Source organism: Echinops telfairi, unplaced genomic scaffold, assembly GCF_000313985.2.
Source record: "Echinops telfairi isolate 266 unplaced genomic scaffold, ASM31398v2 ScPeMD7_7420;HRSCAF=8458, whole genome shotgun sequence".
NCBI lineage: Eukaryota > Metazoa > Chordata > Mammalia > Afrosoricida > Tenrecidae > Echinops > Echinops telfairi.
In genome coordinates, this window is record NW_022111320.1 from 38,529,493 (window position 1) to 38,541,873 (window position 12,381).

The 12,381-nt window shown below is 37.6% G+C and overlaps 1 long non-coding RNA gene across 1 annotated transcript in view; it reads right to left on the reverse strand.

The window, feature by feature from the left end:
• The window catches only part of LOC123522513, an 82,035-nt gene that overhangs the window by 51,799 nt on the left and 17,855 nt on the right, over positions 1-12,381 (reverse strand). The gene's annotated exons all lie outside the window — the stretch shown is intronic.

The window sequence follows — 12,381 nt, forward strand, 5'->3', positions numbered from 1 at the left end:
AATTGTACATCTTCCTTTGGTTCTTTCTTTCTGAAGCTAGTAATTTCCAACAGAATAATGGTAAATATTGATAGCGAATACTGAAGTACTGTCAATTTGTTTCATGATTCTCTAAGAAAGGGAGCTCTTTCCAACATTTGTTTGTTAAGATGAAAAAGTTTCACAACCTATCAGTGACTGAACCATAGTTTTCAGTGACTGAACTGTTTTGTTAAGAACATTAATCCCAAATACCCACACCCTATGGTATTATTATTTTCACCATCATACCTGCACTTACTGCCAGTTAGGGACTTATATTTTTTTACTATTGTTTATTCTTAAATTCATGATTTGGTTGTTCCAAGAGCTGCAAGATTATGCAAGATTATACAGGTCCATTTTTGCTCTTTAGTCCCACTTTGCTTTCTTTATCTCAAATATTATTTATTATGGAAATAAAATTAATTTAGTTTAAGGGTTTTCCAGAGTCCACCCATTCTACGTGGTTCGGGTATGCCTGCTTTTCCTCTCCATGAGAAAGTGTGTACATCTTTGGGAGGCCTTCTGTATACTAGACTAAACTTTTGCCTCCAAAGGTGCTGCAAATCACTAGTGGATGTCTTTGAACACACTTACTTAAATTGAGGAAGGCTTGCTTATATCCATCATGCTTCCATAGTCATGGAAATTTGGGTGACTTTTAAACTTTCCATATTTTCTTTGGTCTTGCCACAAGAGTGATGGTCTTGTGTGTTCTCATTTGCTAAAATGGACATCTATTTTCGTGCTATAGTAGAATATGAACCTTTCTGCACTCATGAGATGGTGTGAAGAAGGTCTGGACTAATTACCACCTTACAGCAGGGTTTTGCAAACTCCATACTTTTGACATGTTTGGCAACTCTTTTCTCATTAACCTGATCTGTGCTTTGTAGGGCATTTAACGACATTCCTGACTTCCCCCTATGGTACACTCTCACTCCCTGAATGTGAAAATCAAAATGTCTCCAGAAATTGCTAATGGATCCTGGAAAAAAAATCATGTCTGGTTGTATACCATTGCCTCACAGGCTAACTTTAGCTATAAACTCCAATATGATAAAAAACAAACGATATTATGCTAATTTTGAATGCAAATCTAAGAAGTGCAACTCTGAATATTTCTGCTCTTTTCTTTACCTGCATGTAGCTAGAAGGTCCTTTGACTGAATTGTGCTTTGTGTTAAAAATGTGCAGCCTTTTCTTCATGCAGGTGTTAATCACGACACTTTCTGCATGCTGTGGACTTTCTTGTTCTTTTTCTAGTATGTTTCATTTAGGTATGTAACTTCCCAGGTTCTTTGTGAGCAAACTGTATTTCATATTTCCTTTATACATAATTATGCAAAATGTGCAAAATATATGATTGTTAGTCAAGATGGGAAAAAGCAATTACTTCTCTTCCATGTGTAAGCCTGGTTTAAATTTTAAATGGGTTTATGTCTTTTATTTCCTGTATAGGAACATAGTTCAAAAATTCAACAAAGAGAGCTTTGCTTAAAAACAGTCATTTGTAATAATTTCCTCACACCAGCCTATAAGACAGAGTTAGAAAACCTAGTAAAATTTCAACCCAAATAAATACCCAAGAGTCCTGAAAATCTCACAGTAAGTCTCCACAATCTGGCAGAGGTGGCAGGCTGAAGTCCCACCATGCAGCATGTGTGTGGAACCCTGGAGACACAAAATGGCCCCAATGACAGGAATCAGGAAAAGAGCTTTAGCCAAAGGTGTCCCAAATGTCCACCTTGTCCCTGGCATTGACTTTGGATTTTACATGCCAAAACTCAGAGAGGATGGATTCTTTTAGTTTGGAATCCATCTGCCACCTTTCACCATCTCCAAATTTTTATTGTAAGAACAGATTTATATTGTAGCATTATCTGTTTTCATTCCAGTGCTGGGCTAAGCAATCTGGTATAAAAACACGGTCAACCTAGCCTATTGCAAGAGACAGCTTTCATTGCAAGAGAGGAAAAGAAAAAAAACAACAACACTAAAAACTAAAACAAATAATGTGACTTAAATATGGAGATGCTCCTATTAAAGACTGTACATACTTGATGAGGGACACATTTTCATTCTTTACTCTTTTTTAAAAGAAAAATTTCTAATAAAGATATCAACCACGATTCTTTTCAGCATTCCACTTAGGTCCTAAGATACTATAGAATATTTTGTTTTCTTTAGCTTTTCCATTTCTCCGAGTTACACTTCTTTTTTAAAAATTTGATGGGTACTAGGATACTTGGGACTTCTTATTAATTGAATCGATCAAACTCTAGCCATGGAAAAAATTAAGCTCATAATCCCAGCCCCTACCAGAGAGTGGCTGATTCTTGTCAATAGATGTTTCAGATGTTGGATCTTGAAGAGGCACTTCAACAGTAATTTCAAACACAGTTGGTTTCACTTGTGAGAAAAGGGTTTTTTAAACTCTTGGGTCTAAAGCAGCATTGAGAAATGAATGTGTTTCATATACTTGGAGTAATAGGAGGAATGATTTTATGCTGAGTTCCCATATAAAGTTATACTCGTCAAATATGATAAAACATGAAATTGAGAGTTGTCACAAAAAGTGAAAATGCTTGGAGTGGATTTGATTCAATTGTAGTAGTAATATAAGTAGCTATTGATAGTTATGCAGATTTTCCTCTGCCTTCAGTATTAATTACACAATTTGGAGTCTTGTATCTAAAGAAATTCTACAGGTTCCCATAGTCACATTTACCAAGCTCCAGCCTACGCCCTGTTTTGCTTCTGTTACTGTAAACATTCCAGGGCCAACTCAAAAAGACCGGTTACAAACAAATCCTAATCTTCCTTGCCTATTTCTAAAGTCAAGCCAACAATTCCCCTTCTCTGACTAGGTACAATTTGGCATTGAGTGGACCTCAACTCGTGGTCCTCTCCTGTAGGTCAAAATGGAATTATACCCCCCAGGGTTTCAAGTGGCTGATTTTTCAGAAGTGGATTAGCAAGCTTTCCTTTTACACCATTTCTGGGTGGTTTCATCAGTTACCAAATGAGCACATTAAACATTTACACTGCCCAAAACTCAAAAATCCTACTGTCATTAAGCTGATTCCAACATGTTAGAACCCTATAGAACAAAGCAGAACTTCCCCCTATGGACTTACGAGGCTATAAATCTTTACTGGAACAGAAAGCCTAATGTTTCATCCCTGGGGTGGCTAGTAGATTCAAACCTGTGGTTTAACAGCCTAACAAGTAACCCCACTACACTATCAAGGCCTTTTTACACCACCCAAAGAATCCTTTATTCTTTGTAATCCCACCTCCATTTCTCATCCTCCTCTGAATGAGACTCATCAACATATAACCATGACGTTACTTCTAAATTAAACTTGCTGTTAGGTGACATCGAGTGAGTTCTTTTGTGTAGTGGCCATAAGGATGACAGAATGAGACACTGCTGTGCTACTGAACGATTGTTGTCGTGTTTGAGCCCATTAGTCCAGACACTGTATCAATGCATCTTGTCCAGTAGGAGGCCAGTGAAAAGGAGGAAGATCCTGGACAAGATGCATTGATACAGTGGACCTGGCATTCAGTGGGCTGAGCATGCTTTCTCAACTGGTTCAGGCTGAGGTGCCTGGCGTTACTCTTTGATGAAGGGCATTAGAGATGGAATACTGGGAAAGAGGGATCTTGCCCAGATGGCCAAGATGGAAGTTTTAGATGATAGAAGAATGGGTAACAGTATAACATATAAAACAAGGAAAAATAGAAGGGAACAAAAAGGATATTAGTCTTAGGGTTTTACTTCCATGAACACTGATGGTAGATCCAAATTAAAGCTAGATCCTTGACTTCAATTTAAAATTCTCTCTAATCCCATTTCTCCCAATGCACCAGTCTCACTTTGAATTCTGTTTTGTAACAAAAGTTCATGAGAATTTCCTATAGCCACGATATTGTTCTCTTCCCATTCTTTCCTAAATACTCTCACATTAGAGTTTCATCTCTAGATTGAAACTTCTTTTGCCAATGACCCTGAGGAGCTCAGTTACTCAATGTTCTCTCTTCATCCTGCTTGACCTATTATCAATGGTTGTAGTTAGCTATATAAAAGTATAGGGGTGGAGTGTAGCCTGTCAATCAGGTCCAAACCTGATAGTGACTCATTGTGAGCCTGACCTTCTCATAAGAAGGACTCTGGGGAACTCCCATACTCCCTGCTTCACCTTCCTGCTGGTTAGTCACACTAAGACATGCCAGTGCCCTGGAGAGGGGTCAACTGCGGTTGGATTCAGGGGACTTTGCTTCCACTGGCCTGTGATATTCTGCATCATTTCCTGTGGCGGTGTGAGTCTGAAAGTGAACTTCTGGGCTTCTATCGGACTTATGGACTTGAGTTAGACTGGGTTGGGATGCTTTCCTGATATATAACTACTTCTTGATCTAAAGCTCTTTCTGACACATATACGTAATCACTGGATTTGCTGCTCTCATCAACCCAGCCTAACACTTCAACCTTTGGCAGAGAATATAATACTCTTTTCTGTGATATACATTCTTTTGGTGGCTTCTAGGACAACATAGTCTCTCTGTGTTCTTCCTATGTCATTGGCCTCACGTTTGGGGATAGACTGTCTTCACAAATTATTTATTCACCCATCCATGGACACATAGTTGCCAAAATATTAAACAGTCTCTTATTATTTAAATCTTGTCTAAACCATATGACTTTGGGCGGGGGCAGTAAGAAATGGCAGATATTTTTCAAGCTAGAGACTTGAAGAAACCTTGTCATGAGAGGCAGGAAAAGACAAAACCACATGCTTGGGAAAGCCAGATGGTTCTAAGCATGGCAGACATGTGAATCAGATTTGTCCTAGATAAGCTGCTACATCTCCACCCAGGCTCAAACAAAACTCCCAACCAACCTACAGATACGTGCATGAGCCCTGCCAAGAGCAGGTAAGCCCAACTTAAAAAATCATCTCTCAGCCACTCCACAAACTGGTGAGCTCAGCAAATACCATTAGTACCATTGCAGTTTGACATATTTATGTAATATGCCACTGAGAGTTTGTTCATGCAATGCAGTATGATTTTGGCCTTACTTAATAGATGTATTTTCCTCTGCCTGTTTCTCCTATTCTGTATAACTTGTCAACATTAGAAGGACTCGGGCCTCAATCCTGGATAGTCTGAGAATATATTTTTCTCCCTTCATTTATACTAAAGAGTGTGTTGCAGAATAATATGTAAACCGTAGTGGTCTAAATATTATATGTGACCGAGTGCTTTCAGTGCTTCATCAGCTTATTGAAACATTTCAATTGGTATTCCATCAATTCCTGGAACCTTGTTTTTGACTAATTCTCTCAGTGCAGCTTGGACTTCTTCCTTCAGCCCCATTGGTTCTTGCTCCAGAATTAGTAAAATGTTGACTAGTCTTTGGTACAGTGACTTTGTGTATTCTTTTCATCTGATTTTGATGCTTCCCGCATCATTCAATATTTGATTGTCTTCTCACATCCACTTTGAATTTTCAATTATGTCCAGTCTTTTAAGTGATCATTTGCTTTGTGGATGATTTTCTTGATGTCCTTCCATAGTTCATCCGGTCTTCTGTCATGAATGCTTAATGCAGCAAATCTGTTCTTGAGGTGGTCTTAAAATTCAAGTGGAGAGACTCAAGGTCATATTTTTGTTCTTATGGGCTTTTAAAAATTTTCTTCACCTTCGACCTGAATTTACCTATAAGCAATTAATAACATGTTCCAAAGGCAGCCTTGGCCAGGTTTTGGCTACTGATGTTAAGCTTCACTATCATCTTTTCCCACATACACAATCAATTTGATTTCTGTGTCTTCCCTCTGAAGAAGCCACGTGTACAGTCACTGTGTTGTTTTAAAAAGTATGTGCTATGAAGTTGTTGGTCTGAAAAAATTGTGTTGTGTGATCTGTAGTTGAATTTCTATCACTAATACCATATTGTCCAACTATTGTGCCTTCTTCCTGCAGCACTAGGTTTAGTGTCTGGTTCATAAATATGAATAAAAGTTGTCTTGATTGTGTCGTTAAATGTGGCAGATATCATTCTATCATAGATCGCATTGTAGATCCTGAAATATCTTTTCGGACAGCGATTGCAAACCCATTCCTCTTGATTTTGACACTTCCAGCAGAGTAAGCCATATGATTTTATTATTCAAAATGGCCAAGACTAGGCCATTTCCGCTCACTAAGACCTAGGACATAGGTCTCTATGCATCCGATTTCATTTTTGATGACTTCCAGGTTTTCTAGGTTCTTACTTCTTGCATTTCAAGTTTTAATAATTAGTAGATTTTGCAGCCATTTCTAATTGTGAATTGTGCCCCATCAGCAAATGAAGGTCCCCCAGGCTTTACTCTCACAGGCTTTGCCTCATTCAAGTTATCATGGGTGATTACTTTGAGAAGGCCACTCTTCCTCGGTCATACTTTTAAGGGCCGTCTGGCCCGAGGGACTCATCTTCTGGTACTCTCCACGATAGTGTTTAGGCTTTAGAGTCTGAAAATGGTTTGATGCTGTGCATTTCACCTAATTCACAAAGCTAATCCCTCTGAAGTGGACAGCTGAGTCCTTCTTCATAGTTAGGGGAGGGCAAAAGAGGAAATTTGGAAATTAAATAAATTATTTAGAAGAGACTGTTTGTTTTATGTTTTTCATATTCTTCAGCTTTTGTTTTGTATTCATGATAGATATAGATTGTTTCAGGTTTGAAGGAAGTCGTTCCGTATCCTATCATTCCAGAAGTGGAATAGGTCCCAAAGTTCAATTTATCCTGCATCTAGTTTCCAATCAGGACTTCATTTAAAAACAGAAGAGCAGGGTCTTTTAAAACTCAATGGTTTCCCCCTTTAAATCAACCTTTCATTTTCTTTTGAAGATTTTCAGAAGCAAAACAGGGGGAGCAAAAAGTACAAATGGAAGTTTTGGTGCTTGGCTTCCCAAGGGAGTGGCGCTCAGACATGATAATCATAGCATAATAAAGGGATTCTTTTCTCTCCATTATTTAAAGGTTCACATCTCCAGTATCCCTTCTGCAACATCAATGGAGGTAACATAATAGAAGTATCTGATATATCCGATGTTTGCATAGACATCATGTTGACCCTGATGGTCCTTCACAGAACACATACCACCTGGGACCATTATGGTTATTCTCAAAATGAATTGTCGATGTAATTGCGGTGGTATGAAAAACATTATGAGCATTTACTGCTTCTCTGCTTTGACATCAGATACTTTTCAAACATGAATATTGTGGCAATTAAAATCACAAACATAATCAGAGCAACAAAGGAAGGCTTGTCTTCAACTCTCATGTAAAAAAAATAACAACACTCCTTTTTTTTCACTCCATTTAAAGGAAATAAAATGATTTGACAATTTAGATTCAGTATTGATGTGAATTGAATAATATAATTAATCAGGATCTTTAGTCACATAATTATCTTTCATCCCAGTAAATCATCTTATGCATCAGTTTATACCCATTGAATTAAATATTTCAAAATAAACAGTTATCATAAAGAACAGTTTCCTGGCACTTTAAGAGCAAATCAATCAGATTTGTATAGACTAATTGGGAAAGAAACATACACAAATGGAGATATAAATACATACCACACACCCCCACTACTCAGCAAACTCTGTTAAAACATCAAGTGTTTTTATTCCCTCTACTACTTTGAGCCAAAAGAACGGCCTGCCATATTCAGACCAAATTTTACTCAAGTTCAATATTGCTTGAGTACCAAATATTTTCAGTGTGATTTGAGCCAAAACAGCTGAATCCTAAGTCTTATTCAGAGTGATCCTGAGAAGAACCCAGGAGCGGATTCTCTTGAACAAGAGTGGAGGCTACTGGACCATATAATGTATCCTCTCCTCCAGCGTTAGAGAGGTTTTATTTGGTGAAAATTGTACACTCTCACTAACTCACAGAACTTGCAAGAGATAAATCTAGGCAGCAGAGCATGACTGAAAGGATGGGGGACGTGGAGGGAAAGTCATGACATAAGCATTGTCAATAATTAATTTGTAGTAAAAGTAAATCAAATAAGTTTTCAGAGGACCAAGGATATAGACATATATCTGATCATATCTACTGAAGTGAGACAATCTTTAAAACTGACTCTATTTGAAGTAAAAACAACCGTGCTTTAAAAACACTCTTTTAAACTCCAGAGCTAGAAATCAATAGTCACGATAATTGAATGGGTGGGCTTTCCTAGGCATCAGATTGAAACTCAACTCCTTTTCTGATCTCAAGGCTTGATCGATCAAATACCACATGTTTGTGTCAAGTAGAGATTCGTGTGCAAAAATGATCTTGATTTTTTTCTTCCTTCCTTATGCTTTAAAGGTATTTACATTAATATATCAACAAGGAGTTCTAAGGAATCAGGAACAAGTACATTTTCAAGCTATGGAACTGCTGCGAAAGAACTTTAATTGCTGAAATTGTCAACTCAGAAACTGAAAGTGAGTCTAGTACAAGAGGCCTAATTGCTTCCCATGCGTCCATAACTATATTTTCATATTATAATTTTACAATCCCAAGCTAATTATTGAATTAGGTAATGTTTTAAATGTCTAATTTATTATATGAAAGTGACTATAAGAAACTTCTCTGATTCTAAACTTAACAAAAATTCTGGAGCAAAGGCGGCGGCTTTCTTGTTACTTTCCAAAACCATTTCAATGAAAGTATTTTTATAGCTTCCGTGGTAAGAAGTAGGGAGGGGTTGTAGCATATCTCCCATTGTACTTAATCACTCTCACCCATAATTCTGAATGCTGAGCACAAGTGCGTGCTGCCCTGGGACATAAGAAACAGTCTTATACTTCATGATCATATGGATCAATGACCTTATTTCACCTTGTATGTTTCCATTTGAAAAAGGAGCTTGATGGCGTGGGAGATCAAGTATTAAGACTGAACCCAAAAGTTGACACTCTGACTGCCGAGCTGCCCGGGGGAAGAATATGAGTCATTTTTCCTCCATAGAATTTACAATCTTGAAAATTCTATAGAATAATCCCACCATCATATAGGGTTGTTATGTTTGGGATCAAACTTTAGATCAGTTTGCTTTTGATATTGTTAGTAATTTCCATGTGGAGGAGAATTTAAAAATTAATGTCATAGGGGAACTTTTCTATCTGATGTGAATGTTTTTCAAATTGTTTGGGAATGAGGAAACTTCTTTTAGAGTATTATTGATAAGTAAGAGTCTGCATTTGAATAGTAGCTATAAAACTTAGCGGCTGGTTTTGCAACTTTCAATTAATACTCTATAGACTATTATTTCTCATCTATAAATGGATATGGGAATGATTTTACTCACAAGATTATTATGGTGGTAAGCTAATATTTTTTTAAAATTACAACACTGTTATGTAGTAATCATTCAATAAATATTATTTATTATACATAATAATTAAAGAGTGAATGGAGGCATTAATATTTATGTAAATAAAACTATTGTGAACTTCAGTTAACTTTGGATTATCCAAGAATTACCTTTATTAGTTACTTGGTTTATTCAGTAACTACCAATAGTGCATCCAAGGCAAAATAAACAAACAAAATATATATAATTTGTGTATATGATGGGGTAACCCATAAAAGCAGAATTGTCAACTTTATGAGGTTATCTGAGTATTAATTAAAGTTTTAAAATTTGTGATTCTGATTTTTCACACAAGCAAACGGATTTATATTTTTAAACAACCAAGGGTTCTGAGTCGATTACAACTCATACTGACCTTTCAGGATAGAAAAAACCATACCCATGTATGTTCTCATCTCAGTTATTCTTTGAGTCCGTTGCTTATAGATACCGCTTTGCTTGTCACAACCATGTATGTGTATTTATTATCAGCATTGTGGTAAATGCTGGCTTGTACTCAGGGAGCCTATAACCTTCCTTTTCAAGGTAAAGTTCAATCTTGCATTCAGACTAAAGTGAAGCTCTTATTTAAAGGTTGAACTATTTCATGGAAAGAAATATTTATTTTTAATAGAATCTACATTCCATGCAAGATGAGCTGTTTCTATAAGAGTCCCAGTCAGCTTTATAGACAGAGTTTTAGTGAGGCCTTTCCTATATCCACATCTATACTGTTGCTAGATGTTGCTAGTACTGTTGCTTCACAGCTGACTCGGTGACCCTTATGTAACAGCAGGGGATGCACTCCCGAGCCTGCGCTCCCCACCATCACTCTCATGTCGGAGACCATTATTGCAACCCCGTCCAGGTTCATCTCCTTGAGGCTTGTGGTCTTTCTTCTGACCCTCTCCTTTACTAGACATGTTTCTTCCTCCAGAGACGTCCCTCCTGACAACGTGTCTTCAGTACAGGAGGAGAAGTCTTCCCATTGCAGCATCCGACGGACGGACTTCTTTCGACAGTTTTGTTGTTCTTGTTGTTCGGAAAGTTCAAGTTCTGTAGTCTTCCCCAACAGCATCACTCAAAGGTATCACTTATTGTTCATTCTTCCTATTCATTACCCAGCTTTCACATGCATATAAGGCAATTAAAAATATCAAGATAAAATGACCTACTCTGAATCATTTTCTCATGAAGACTGTTCTTATGCAAAGTTGTATACACACCTGTATTTCATAAAACATGAAGCACAGGATGCCTTCCTCATGCCAGTTTCCACAAACTATAACAGAAATGCAAAGTTGAACTCCAGGTATTCCTTAACAGTCTTCCAATGGCTTTCTTCAAGACCTAAGGAGTCCCATTTGTACAAAAATGCAAACTCACATTTTATCTTAGATATTTGTTCCAAAACTTATAGTGGTCAGGTAAAAGGTTTCCACCTGGGTTGCTTTTTCCATTTGTCTAGATTCTAGGTCTACAAAGAATTAAGTTTTCTAAATTTTACTTCCAGCAAGTTGACACTTCCTCCTACTCCTGGTCTTCATAACTCTTATCTTTATTCAAATGTTTCCATCTGATGGAGGGTGGGGAGATAAAGGGAAGGCTGGAGAAGCAAAAACCAACAAAGAATTATTGAATTGGAGTTGGAAAAATCTGCTGTGTATGACCTTTTTCTAGGATTAAAAAACAAAAATGTCACTTTGAGGACTGATCCAAGCCACGGGATGTACATGTGCCTCATAACGCGTGCAAAAGCTGGACACAGAGGAGGAAGGAGGACGGAATAAGCGATGCTTTCGAAGGACGGTGTTAGAAAGGATTTCAAATAGACCATGGGCTCTTAGATGAATGAGCAACTCCATCTACAAAAAGTAGAGCTAGGATATTTCTGAAAAGTGAGACTAGTCATATTTCAACTCATGTACTTTGGACATATTTTCAGGGGGGACCTGTCCCTGGGAAAGACCTCATGATGGTAAAGTAGAGGGTCATCAAAATAAAGGAAAATTCGTAGTGAGATGGATTATCACAGTGGCTGCAAGAATGGACTCAAACTCACCAACAGTTTTGAGAAGGCCAAGGACCAGATGATACTTTGTTCTGTTGTACACGGGGCTACTATTTGTCAGAACCAACTCAAAGACACCCAACAACACAAGTGGACTTCTAATCACAATTGGGACTCCTAATATCTTATTATTCATCTCTCTAATCCCCAAGGGTTTATGGAAATTTGAATCCATCCTGAAATTTGGATACTAGCTGATTAAATGTTCACAATCAGGTGTGAGTGTTAAAGTCTATTTGAATTATAAAGTAAGAATCTTGTCTGCTGAACCTTATTCTGCCAGCACAAACAAGAATGTCCCAAACCTGGGCTTCTCTAAACACGTCTAGTGCCTGATGGAATCAATCTGTGGAAAAGCAGATTAATTCTAGTGACACAAAGTGACTTCAAATAAAAGCAAAGCTGCTTAAGGAGTACTCCCTCATCTGGGTGCATAATCCACGTCTTACCCAAGGGCTGAGGAAACCATTTGTATTCCCTAGTTAGAATTTTCACAAAAATGCACAATTCCAAAATCTAAATTACCTTTTAAGCAAGTAGGAAGAATCATCATCTCTCTAGAAAGGTTATCAGTAAACAAGAATGTCTGGTTGTAAAGAAGAAAGCCAATGTGAGCTGGCTAGTTCTCCACCCCATCCGATTCATTATCTTCTATTAAAAAAATGGTCTCTACTATTCCATAATTGTCACAGAGTTTATTCCCTCTCTAAGTGCTATTGGGCTGATCAATTGATGCATTTCTCAGCATCATTTTTCTTCCTCCCGGGTGAATCTCACCTCTTAGTGCTCCATGGATTGATGGCAGCAGGTAAATCACCTTCACAGGGTGTCCTTAGCAAGTGCGAAATTGCAGGAATCAAACCTGTCAAC